This window comes from Schistocerca gregaria, chromosome 1 (assembly GCF_023897955.1).
Source record: "Schistocerca gregaria isolate iqSchGreg1 chromosome 1, iqSchGreg1.2, whole genome shotgun sequence".
Classification (NCBI taxonomy): Eukaryota; Metazoa; Arthropoda; class Insecta; order Orthoptera; family Acrididae; genus Schistocerca; species Schistocerca gregaria.
Genome location: NC_064920.1, coordinates 117,722,021 through 117,735,022, shown reverse-complemented (window position 1 = coordinate 117,735,022; position 13,002 = coordinate 117,722,021).

The window sequence follows — 13,002 nt, the reverse complement described above, 5'->3', positions numbered from 1 at the left end:
GTCATGTGGCAGAACAAGACACGGCTCCCGATCTATGTCGCTTGATCCTCTGGGCCTAACTGCGCAAGCGTTTCTTTTTAGTAAGATAACAGATTCATTTTTCGTCCTGGAGCCGCTGTGGTTAGTGAATTCCAGAACGTCAGTTCCTCGCAAAGCAAAGATTTCAGATTACACCGTTCAGCGGATCAGCTGTGTTTAAAGGGGAGCCATCAACACAGAACTTTGACGTAGACTCATGGAATGTCAAAACTTTATGGACGTAAGGAAAAGCTGAAATTCTAAAATTGGAAACGGTTGTGAAAAACGTGAAACAGGCTTTGGAAAACACTAAATGTTAGAAACGCGCTAAGAGGAAAATAGCTACCTGTTGTAACGAAAGAAACAATGTATACTGTAAGCAATCGTGTGATCAAACTTACCCATAAATTTAAGAGTTTCTGACGTACGTATCTTAATAGTTTCATCTTAAATATCAACTTCGAACAGTGTGTGAAAATTATTTTAAGTAGTACACCAGAACAGAAGATGCAAAGATGGCAATCGTACAAATGGGAGACGCAAGAGTATCGTACGGGAATAAGGTAAACCAAATGTTTTCCATGTGTGGATTCGGGACAAAAAAGGACAACAAGTACTCACCTGTGTCGACAACGTAGGAAACGAATTTTCTGATACATGATTTAATAAAAGAGTTTGTTCTGAGAGTACTGGATCGGTACAAACCTGTTGACGACCACCAGGCGCTGTGAAGCAGTGTTCAGCATGAAGAGCTCACGTTTGTGAGGATGACTTTTGAAATCTCCGCCTGATCGTCCAGATTTAAATTATCCGTGCTTTCCCTAAATTATGCTTGTCAAATGCTTGTCTGGTTTCTTTCTAAAACGCACCGCGGATTTCTTCCACCATCCTTCCGTCATTCGACCTTGTGCTCCGTCTCCAAAGACCGCGCTGTCGACGGGACTTTAAACTGTACCCTTCCTTCCATCCTTTGTTGACGACCGAGCTATGCAGGAATCGTGCGTGACATGTGCCTTTTGTTTTATACAGTAAGGATGCAATTGTCACTGACAAAAGCTTTAAGTTAGCTACTGCTGCTTAATAAAGTACTATTTTAGGACAACAACACGGTGGAAACGAAGTCACACTTAAAATTTATAGAGACCATCGCGTTCATTCAGAGCAACTCAGATGTATAATAATGACAATAAAGTAGCGTAATACTTGCATGGAGTTCAGATTCTAATTGCTTGGACCCAGTTTAAGACGTATCCAGTACTCAATGGAGTACGCCAAGTGCGCATAGATCTTCAACGACACGTGCCATCCTATCTACAGATAGGTGGATGCCGGGCCATAGTTATTTATGGCGGTAACCGAAGACGTGCTCCGGATGAGGTAAGGAAGGTCACCTTCGTTCCGAGTGCCTCCAGCGTCGGATCACACAACTCCCACCGAAGGACGTTGCACCACCAGCGGCGAAGACTATTCTACCCGTTACTTATGCGGCGGCGCTCACGACGTTCTCCACACAACAGACACGGCCGACCGCTTCAGCGGTACAAGAATCACTTTCCACGGACAAAGACCTGGATGATCCGCCGACCTGGCCAGTGGTGGAAAATAGCACTACGACTCTGGAGCTACCGAACGCGACAGACATTGACGCCAGTAAGATGGCAATTGATTCCCTTATTGTACCGACCGAAGCGTTTGTTTCGGCAGAGCATGAGTCAGTGCCGTCTTCTGACAATGAAGGCCACGTACGGAAACAGCGATCACCGAAACGCCGAAAGCGGCGTCGTCGGACCGTGTCGGAACACAGCGGTTCGCATTCGGCCGGGGAAGAACGACTGACCACTCAAGAAGCCAACCGCGAAGCTGAAGCTGTTTCCACTGACTCCAACCTAGCAGAACAGACAGAAAAACGACACGTGCCATCCTATCTACAGATAGGTGGATGCCGGGCCATAGTTATTTATGACGGCCAACCGAAGACGTGCTCCGGATGAGGTAAGGAAGGTCACCTTCGTTCCGAGTGCCTCGGCCCATTGACAGAAACAGTGAGCAGCGGGAAGGTACCAGTGCAGGTAGCGAAGTCGCCCGGTCCCTTACTATCAAACATTCTGAGGCTATGGACCATGAACAGACATCCGCGCCCGCTTCATGGGCCGAGGACGTTGAGACACAAGATCACGACCCGCGGCCAGCTGAGGCGCCGCCGGATCATGCAGCATAAGCAGCACAAGGAGGACCGCGTTCGGCGGGGGATGACATCACTTCCGATGTTCGCTTCTCTCCACCTTCACCATGGATAACCTCGCCCAAACAACTCGTTGCCAGGCTTACCTCCTGGCGACAATGAATATCAACATGATCAGTTCTCCTGTCAAGATCCAACTTTTGAAAGAAACCATACGAGCCATGGGGGTTGACTTTGCTTTCCTACAAGAAGCGAAAACGACGGCACTCCCGCACTTTTACGGGTACACCACACATGTGACGCCCGGTAGCCCTGCAGATACCGGAGTGGCAATATTAGTGCGTGAAGGTATTGAAGTTACCGACGTCACGTTTCTTCCCTTCGCTCGAGGAATAGCATTTACGGCACTCGACACCCGATTCATTAATGTTTACGCGCCGTCGGGTACCACAAGACGTCATGACCGCGCCAGATTCTACTCCACAGATGTCGCTCCCCTTTTCCTGGGACGATACGACCACAGCGTCTTCGCCGGCGATTTTAATTGCGTACTTCACCCCAAGGACCAAATCCCACATTACACGCCTTGTCCGGAACTGGGTGCGATGATCCAAGAACTTCACTTGTGCGACACGTGGGAAAAAGTCCACGGTAACCGCTCTGGCCACACTCATCTTACCAGTCATTCGGCCAGCCGATTCGACCGCGTATATGTGTCACTAGATCTCACACAAGGTGTGGTGGACGCCGAACTATGGCCTCAAGCCTATTCTGATCACAGTGCCTATATCTGCACTATACACCTACGCCCCCAACAAGTCTGGCGCAGCAATGGCATTTGGAAGCTCAACATAACTCATCTCCAGGACCTGGATTGCCGTCGGCAAGTTGCAGCAACGTGGACTGACTGTGAACGCCGCCACCCTCGATACGCCTCGACCCTGGAGTGGTGGCTCCTCTGTGCCAAACCAGCAATCCGTAGGACACTTATGCAATATGGCAAGGACGTGACTGCGTGGCATCGACAGACCTTCGATTTTTACTACGCGACTCTCAGGGACCTCGACGCCTTACCCCCTTTCCCGGAGAGACAACATGATCAAAGCAGAATCAAGGCTCACATACTATCATTGACGAAGCGCCGACTAAAAGGTGCAGTCGTACGCTCGCGACGGCACGACCGAACGTTTGCGGAGGAACCCACTATGCACCACGTTTTGGCGGATAAGCGCCGACAACGCCAACACTTAATCACACAACTCAGGACACACGACGGTCGCTTATGTACGACCCAAGCAAGCATAGTAAAGACGGTGGAGGATCATTTTCGTCATCTTTACAAGGAAAGAATCGTCGATGACGAGGCCACTACTGAAGTGTTGCAGCAGGTAACACGTACTATCGACGAGGCTACCGTGAATGCACTAACAGAAGAAATCTCACTCGAAGAAGTCGAAGACGCCGTGGACAAAGGTGCGGCCAATAAGTCTCCTGGACCTGATGGATTGCCCATCGAATTCTACCGGACTTTCCGTGACATCATGATGCCTCGCTGGGTTATAATGTTCCGCGAACTTACGTCTCCAGACTGTGTTGTGCCGCCAGCATTTGTAGCAGGACTTCTCATACCGGTACACAAGCCAGGTGGAGGGCTATCGATTAACGACTATCGGCCGCTTACAATGCTGAACGCCGATTACAAGATTTTCACCAGGATTATGGCGAGCCGTATTAAGACGACTTTGCCGATGATCCTCGCTCCTGAACAGACGTCGCAGGGGGGAGAAGCCAACATACACATGGCCACCGGTGACTGCAGGGATTTAATAGCAATCGCTTCTGCGTGCCGTCTGAGAGCGGCGATCGTCTCCGTAGATTTCAACCGCGCCTTTGATAGAGTGCACCACAACTTCCTCCTACGATTGATGGACTGTATGGGATTCCCCCCGGGCCTCGTCGACACCCTACGGCGTCTTTGGACCGCAGCCAGCTCACACGTCCAGGTCAATGGAAGGACGGTAGGACCAGTACCCATTAAGAGGTCTCCACGACAGGGTTGTCCCCTTTCTACCTACCTTTATGTCATCGCACTCGAGCCACTCCTAGGGGGCCTTAACCACCGCCTATCTGGCATCACGCTGCGGGACGTCACCTTTCGCTATAGGACATACGCTGACGACCTGCTACTGCTGGTTCGTTCCAATGACGAAGTTCAAAGCGTACTAACCTGGATTGAGCGATACGGACAGGCCGCAGGCAGTCTTCTGAACATCAACAAGTCGGCGGCGTTGGATATTGGGCGAGGTCTAGAAACCGGAAGCCCTCGCTCCCCTCCCACCAGTTTCTGATCTGCGATATTTGGGAATCACGTTCAAGAAAGATGTACGTAAAACAGCTGCAGCAAACTACTGACGGTTATTACAGATCATACGCGCAATGGTGCGACAGAACCTGCTCCGGGACTTGAACCAGCTACAACGTGTTGAATACCTGAACCTCTACGTGGCATCAAAACTCAATCACGTGGCACAAGTCCTCCCACAACCGCTGCAGATAGGTCGCCGGCTTCAAGCGGCCTTCAGTTACTACGTTTCCGCAGGTCATATCTTTAAAGTACGATACGACACTCTTACCCTCCCAGTGCACAAAGGAGGGCTGGGATTGGTCAACGTCAGGGCGAGAGCAGCTAGCCTTTACATGAGCAACATGAGGAAACGATGGAAAAGTCAATATACCTCTCTCACGGGTCGTTTACTACAGGTTCTGATGCCAGTCTCTAACGTCCCGCCGGTGTCGGTTGCGCACGTCGCACCACAGCTCTCCCATGTGTCGACCTTCATTCTTGATTACAGCTATGTCAGCTCGAACCTCTCCGCCACGCGTCCACCAAAGGCGAAAGATTTTTACACCAACCTTCTGCGTGCTGTTCCCCATAACGTGGTGGAAAACAAGTACCCTACGGTTCACTGGCCAAGAGTGTGGAAAACGATACACCATAACTTTCTGTTCTCCACCGTACGTTCGAAGTGGTATCAGATCGCCAACAAAAAATATGCCACACTACAGCGACTTCACACTATTGGACTGGCAGACTCCCCTTATTGCCCAGATTGTCACCTTTTGGATACTGATGAACATCGTTTTACTTGCGCATCATCGTCCGGAGTTTGGCGACTAACACAGAAGATATTGGCTTGTTACCTCCGGGCCACACCTGATATGATTGACCCTCAGACCCTACTCTGTCCCGATGGAACTTACTTTCCGGCTGCAAAATATCATGCGCTTACATGGTTCAAAGGACTTACCGTCGCCTACATCTTTCGCGACGGAGAGAAAGAGCAGCTTTATTACTGGTGGTTCCTACAAAATGCTCACAATGCTCTCGAACGCACACCGAAATACCGTACGATCTTCGCAAATTATTTACGCAGCGTTTTCGTTAACCCCCCACTCAGCTGGGGAGTGCCGAGCTGCGGTTAATGTTCTGTGCCGCATCACACAAACGGCTGAACGTTCTGCCTTGTCAGCCATGAGCGAAGGAAGAGACAAGCTGCTGCAAGGATGCTGTTTTCCTTGAGGCACTAGCGAAGCTGAATGCCTCCGTTGCAGATGCCCTTCAAAGGCGCAATTGGAGATATCAGATAACGATGACGAGGCTCCAAGTGGAACCAGTTACATTATTAAGAACCTTTTAGTTGGAATTACATCAGTGATTTATGTTTTTATTTCTGGATTACTCTTTTATGCCACCTTTGTTGTTGTAACACTTACTTGTAACACTTGGTTACTAGAATTCACATGTAACAAAAAAAAAGTGGCAAAGGATAGCCCTAACCTTGATTTCCCATATTTCCCCTGATATATAGGCAGCTCTCTGGGGTGGGTTTACTCAGGAGCCAACGCCTGAAGTGGATCAGATTTTTTGTTATAGGATGAAAAGTGGCGGTGGCACTTAGAGGTTTTTTTAGTTCCATTTTCCTAAGGGGCTTTTTAAGGGAAATTACTTTATAGAAAAAAAAGCAAACAAAAAAAGAAAAAAGAAAAAAAATAGAAAAAAAAGACGGTAGAGCACTTGCCCGCGAAAGGCAAAGGTCCCGAGTTCGAGTCTCGGTCGGGCACACAGTTTTAATCTGCCAGGATGTTTCGTATCAGCACACACTCCGCTGCAGAGTGAAAATCTCATTCTGGAAACATACCCCAGGCTGTGGCTGAGCCATGTCTCCACAATATCCTTTTTTTCAGGAGTGCTAGTTCTGCAAGGTTCGCAGGAGAGCTTCTGTAAAGTTTGGAAGGTAGGAGACGAGGTACTGGCAGAAGTAAAACTGTGAGTACCGGGTGTGAGTCGTGCTTCGGTTGCTCTGATGGTACAGCACTTGCCCGCGAAAGGCAAAGGTCCCGAGTTCGAGTCTCGGTCGGGCACACAGTTTTAATCTGCCAGGAAGTTTCTTACAAAATCATGCTCGTTCGAACTAACGAAAAGAGGAGTAAAAATTATAATCGAGATTTGAAGGGCAATGGACAATAACGGTTAGGAAGTCCCTTCTGATAAAGGTGAGAAATTCTCATGCGCGATGTGATACATAATTCCTCTTACAAAAAAGAAAAAAAATAGAAGACAAAGATCATGACAACTATCAAAATCAAAAGGCGTATTTTCATTATAGTCGAATTTCGTAAAGACACGATGAGAGAAGTGAAAGCAATTAAGTCAACTATCTGAAAAGCAATATTATTCGAGATTGGTGAAGTAAGTGTTTGCTACAGTACATATTAGGTAACGTGCAAGATAAAGAAGAGAAATTGATTTTTCCCCTTAAGAAGCACCTGTCTTGATGGTCTTCATATCTGAGGGTCAAACAAATGTTTCCAGACACGCACTCCGCCCAGGTAAACTATCGGTCACAAGACGTTTTGTTTTCGAGAGGTATTAGTTAACAAAGCATTCAACGTGTAAGGTAGACTTCCCTGACAGGAGATTTGGAGTGATTGAGATGAACGTTCCGTTGTCCTAACAGAACTTTACTAAGCGGACTAATGTTCATAGCTTAGAGGACATCGTGTCTGACTGCCACGCCCAAGACCCGAGTTCCATTGCCTGTACTGCCGGGGGCCTTTCCTTGGTTCACGACTGGCATAGGGACACGTCAGCCTCGTTAGGCGAAATGAGGAGGTGCTCAACAGGTTAATGACGGCTCCAAAGCCAAGAAGTACTGGCGACATGCTCCTCCATACAGCATCCAATAGCGGCACTGGACGAGTAAGACACGGCTTTCCGTCAGGCCAGACTGGCACCTTTAACGTCAGAACGCGGAACTTACCTTTACTTATATATTGGAATAAGCCTTTCTTTCGCTTTCAAGAGTATTCTGCGCTTCAAGAAGATTAAGGTTTTTTTAAATTTTATGTTTCCTTGTAAACAAGAGGACTTTCAGTAGCAGCACTACTTGTAGTCCGTAAGAAGTTTACCTTCCTTGTTTTCCTTTTGAGGAACGTATATCTTAATTCTCATATTAAATTTTTTATCAAATAAGCCAACATGAACTTCTTGATTCATTTTCGTATAGAAATGATGATAGCTATGTGTGTAAAAATATAAATATAAATTAAAAACCGAGCGAGGTGGCGCACTCGCGTTCAAAAAATGGTTCAAATGGCTCTGAGCACACTGAGGCCATCAGTCCCCTAGAACTACTTAAACCTAACCTAAGGACATCGCACACATCCATGCCCGAGGCAGGATTAGAACCTGTGACCGTAGCGGTTACGCTGTTTCAGACTGTAGCGCCTAGAACCACTCGGCCACACCGGCCGGCCAACGACGGTTCAAACCGGCGTCCGTGATTCCCTAAATCGCTTGAGCGAATACCGGGTTGGTTCCTTTGAAAGGGCACGTCCGACTTCATTCCTTATTCTTCCCAATCCGGCTTCTGCTGCGTCTCTAACGACCTCGATGTCGACGGTACGTTAAACACTAGTCGTCGTGTCCTCCTCCTCCTGTAGAAATTAAAAGAGTCCAGGTTCCATTCTCAGTCATGACTATTTTCTTTATTTATTGGTTCTCTCAGTACTCGAAATGACCTTGCTAACGTAAAAACCATCCAAGATACTTCGGTGTCCACGTTTAACACTATGCCTCACTGTAACAGGCTGGGATACTCAGTCCAGAGGCTGGGGAAGGAAACGCTATACAGTTACCAATAGAAATATACCTAATAAAGCAGAGATATGTCCCATGTAAACTGCTGTTCGACTTAGATTTACCAGCAAAATGTAGGAATATCTTAGCACGAAGAACTAGAAACGAAACCTTACCAGGAGAACGAGTTACATGAAAGTGGAAGTATCGCAAAAGTGTTTCTAAAGTATAATGATAAGAATTAACTAAAAAGTGTGATTAATGAAAAGAAGTTATAGTGTTTAGAAGGTCCTATCCGAGAGAAGCATTATTCGTCAATCCAGTTTTCAGCAATAACTTTTAACTAATTGAAAATTAAGCTAATTTTGCCTGAAAAAACTACGACCTCGGGTTATAGTTCCAGCCTGGTTAACCATGAAAGCGCACGCTGACAAAATTCTTTTAAAAATCGTCCAGATCCGACTAAAACAAACCACGAGAAGGGAGTTGCGAAGGGAACAAGCACTGTTCAGAAAGGGTAGTGGAACCAGGCAGCGATTAGTAAACTTAAAAAGAATCATCTAATAGCCTCCATAATTTGAAACAGGACTTAAATGTCTGCTTCATAAACGGCAGCAAAGCTTTTCACTGTGAAGGTTACTTTAAAATGACAGAGGTTATTGGCAGTACAGGAACACGAAAGCACCTCATACGACCTATCTGCAATGTGTATAAAAACGAAGAAGCAACAGTAAAAATAGTGCAAGAGTACACAGATGCATTCACGCTAGTCAAAGGAATCAAACAGGTATTTACACTTTCTTTCCGTTTGCGGGGTGCGGGTGTGTGTGTGTATGTGTGTGTGTGTGGGGCGGGGGGGTTGTTATTTAACTAACACGATATGCAGACGAGGCAACACCTACAGCAGGCAGTGAAGAAGACATTAATAGGATGTTGGAAAAAGTGTGAAAAGAAACTGAAAAAGTTGCCCCAGGTTAAATTTGAAGGAAACAAAATTTTGACAACAGGAATGTAGGCCGATGTGGTGAAGTACAACGAAATCATTGAAAAAGTTTATCAATAGCAACAAGCAGCTTCTGCGACGAGAAATTAAGAAGAAGGGTGCAACTTGGAAAAGCCGTTACAGTTAAATTAAGTAAGTCGCTAATGGAAAGGAAACTGTCAGTACTGATCAAAAAATAATTGAATAATTTTTCCTATAGTTCTCCACCAATCTGTATATTGAGCAAGCAGTAAAGGAAACAAAAGAAAAATTCGGAGTAGGTATTAAAATCCATGGAGAAGAAATAAAAATTTTGAGGTTCGCCGATGACATTGTAATTCTGTCAGAGACAGCAAAGGACTTGGAAGAGCAGTTGAACGGAATGGACAGTGTCTTGAAAGGAGGATATAAGTGAACATCAACAAAAGCAAAACGAGGATAATGGAATTTAGTCGAATTAAGTCGGGTGATGCTGAGGGAATTAGATTAGGAAATGAGATACTTAAAGTAGTAAAGGAGTTTTGCTATTTGGGGAGCAAAATAACTGATGATGGTCGAAGTAGAGAGGATATAAAATGTAGACTGGCAGTGGCAAGGAAAGCGTTTCTGAAGAAGAGAAATTTGTTAACATCGGGTATAGATTTAAGTGTCAGGAAGTCATTTCTGAAAGTATTTGTATGGAGTATAGCCATGTATGGAAGTGAAACATGGACGATAAATAGTTTGGACAAGAAGAGAATAGAAGCTTTCGAAATGTGGTGCTACAGAAGAATTAGATGGGTAGATCACATAACTAATGAGGAAGTACTGAATAGGATTGGGGATGAGCTTGTGGCACAACTTGACCAGAAGAAGGGATCGGTTGGTGGGACATGTTCTGAGGCATCAAGAGATCACCAATTTAGCATTGGAGGACAGTGTGGAGGGTAAAAATCGTAGAGGAAGACCAAGAGATGAATACACTAAGCAGATTCAAAAGGATGTAGGTTGCAGTAGGTACTGGGAAATGAAGAAGCTTGCACAGGATAGAGTAGCATGGAGAGCTGCATCAAACCAGTCTCAGGACTGAAGACCACAACAACAACAACAACAACAACAACAACAACATAGTTCTCCATGGATGTGAACAGTTGACAGCGAAAAAATGATGCAAGAAAAGTAATTCTTTTGAAATATGTGGGTTTGGAGAAGTATCGTGAGGCTTTTGTGGAACTTCGTATCCTCAATAGAGCAGCTCAGAGACGTAGATCAAACCCAAGGAGGTGGATAGAGGGTATCAGAGCAATCACTGGAATAATCTTGGAAAAAAATAAGGAGTAAATCTACGTCAGTGAGAGCACAGGAGGGCACTGATCGACGTGTCACCAGTCGTAGGGGACGACGTAGTGGACCATAAGAACGACATAATTGTTTTAATATTGTCAATACCCTTAACCGTTATACCTCAGTTCATATTTTAGTTATGTTTATGAAATACATAAGAAAACATTTACTAACAAAAATAGTCTTGATCACAATTTATTTATAACGGTGACCTGTTTCAACCACTACTGTGGTCATCTTCAGCCAATGAGTAAGAACCTCTTCTGGTGGTAAATCACTACAGTAGTGATTTACCACCAGAAGGAGGTTCTTATTCATTGGCCTGAAGATGACCAGAGTAGTGGTCGAAAACGGTGACCGTAATAAATAAATTGTGATCAAGACTGTTTTTTGTAGTCAATATTTCTAACACACTGATTTCTGTTCACTCCTACAAGGTATTCAAAAGTAATTAACATAAGAAAACGTTCCGTCTTTTGCATCTAAATACTTTGACTTGCCTCTAGCGAACATGTTTACCTATTGGTACTAGGTATCGTCAGTGGACTACAATACCCGGTTGTTATAATTAAATTTTCCCTATTTAACACTTTATAACACGAAAACTAATTACCGTACGAGTCGACACTTGGCAGCATTAGTGTCATGGAAAGAAGGTTGTATACACGGAAGAACCCTGGAGATACTAAAAGGTTTCAGATAGATTAAATAATGGTAAGACAGAGATTTAGGAACCAGGTTTTAAATTGTAAGACATTTCCAGGGGCAGATGTGGACTCTGACCACAATCTATTGGTTATGAACTGTAGATTAAAACTGAAGAAACTGTAAAAAGGTGGGAATTTAAGAAGATGGGACCTGGATAAACTGACAAAACCAGAGATTATACACAGTTTCAGGGAGAGCGTAAGGGAACAAATGGCAAGAATGGGGGAAAGAAATACAGTAGAAGAAGAATGGGTAGCTTTGAGGGATGAAGTAGTGAAGGCAGCAGAGGATCAAGTAGGTAAAAAGACGAGGGCTAGTAGAAATCCTTGGGTAACAGAAAAAATATTGAATTTAATTGATGAAAGGAGAAAATATAAAAATGCATTAAATGAAGCAGGCAAAAAGGAATACAAACGTCTCAAAAATGAGATCGACAGGAAGTGCAAAATGGGTAAGCAGGGATGGCTAGAGGTTAAATGTAAGGATGTAGAGGCTTATCTCACTAGGGGTAAGATAGATACTGCCTACAGGAAAATTAAAGAGACCTTTGGAGAAAAGAGAACCACTTGTATGAATATCAAGAGCTCAGATGGAAACCCAGTTCTAAGCAAAGAAGGGAAAGCAGAAAGGTGGAAGGAGTACATAGAGGGTATATACAAGGGCCATGTACTTGAGGACAATATTATGGAAATGGAAGAGGATGTAGACGAAGATGATATGGGAGATACGATAATGCGCGAAGAGTTCGACAGAGCACTGAAAGACCTGAGTCGAAACAAGGCCCCCGGAGTAGACAACATTCCGTTGGAACTACTGACGGCCTTGGGAGAGCCAGTCCTGACAAAACTCTACCATCTGGTGAGCAAGATGTATGAGACAGGCGAAATACCCTCAGACTTCAAGAAGAATATAATAATCCCAATCCCAAAGGAAGCAGGTGTAGACACATGTGAAAGTTACCGAACTATCAGTTTAATAAGTCACGGCTGCAAATTACTAACGCGATTTCTTTATAGACGAATGGAAAAACTAGTAGAAGCCGATCTTGGGGAAAATCAGTTTGGATTCCGTAGAAATATTGGAACACGTGAGGCAATACTGACCCTACGGATTACCTTAGAAGCAAGATTAAGGAATGGCAAACCTATGTTTCTAGCATTTGTAGACTTAGATAAAGCTTTTGACAATTTTGACCGGAATACTCTCTTTGAAATTTTGAAGGTTGCAGGGGTAAAATACAGGGAGCGAAAGACTATTTACAATTTATACAGAAACCACATGGGAGTTATAAGAGTTGAGGAGCATAAAAGGCAAGCAGTAGTTAGGAAGGGAGGTTAGGAAGGGAGTGAGACAGGGTTGTAGCCTCTCCCCGATGTTATTCAATCTGTATATTGAGCAAGCAGTGAAAGAACCAAAAGAAAAATTTGGAGTGGGTATTAAAATTCATGGAGAAGAAATAAAAATTTTGAGGTTCGCCGATGACATTGTAATTCTGTCAGAAAAAGCAAAGGACTACGAAGAGCAGTTGAACGGAGTGGATGGTGTTTTGAAAGGAGGATATAAGATGAACATCAACAAAAGCAAAACTAGGGTAATGGAATGTAGTCGAATTAAGTCGGGTGATGTTGAGGGTATTAGATTAGGAAATGA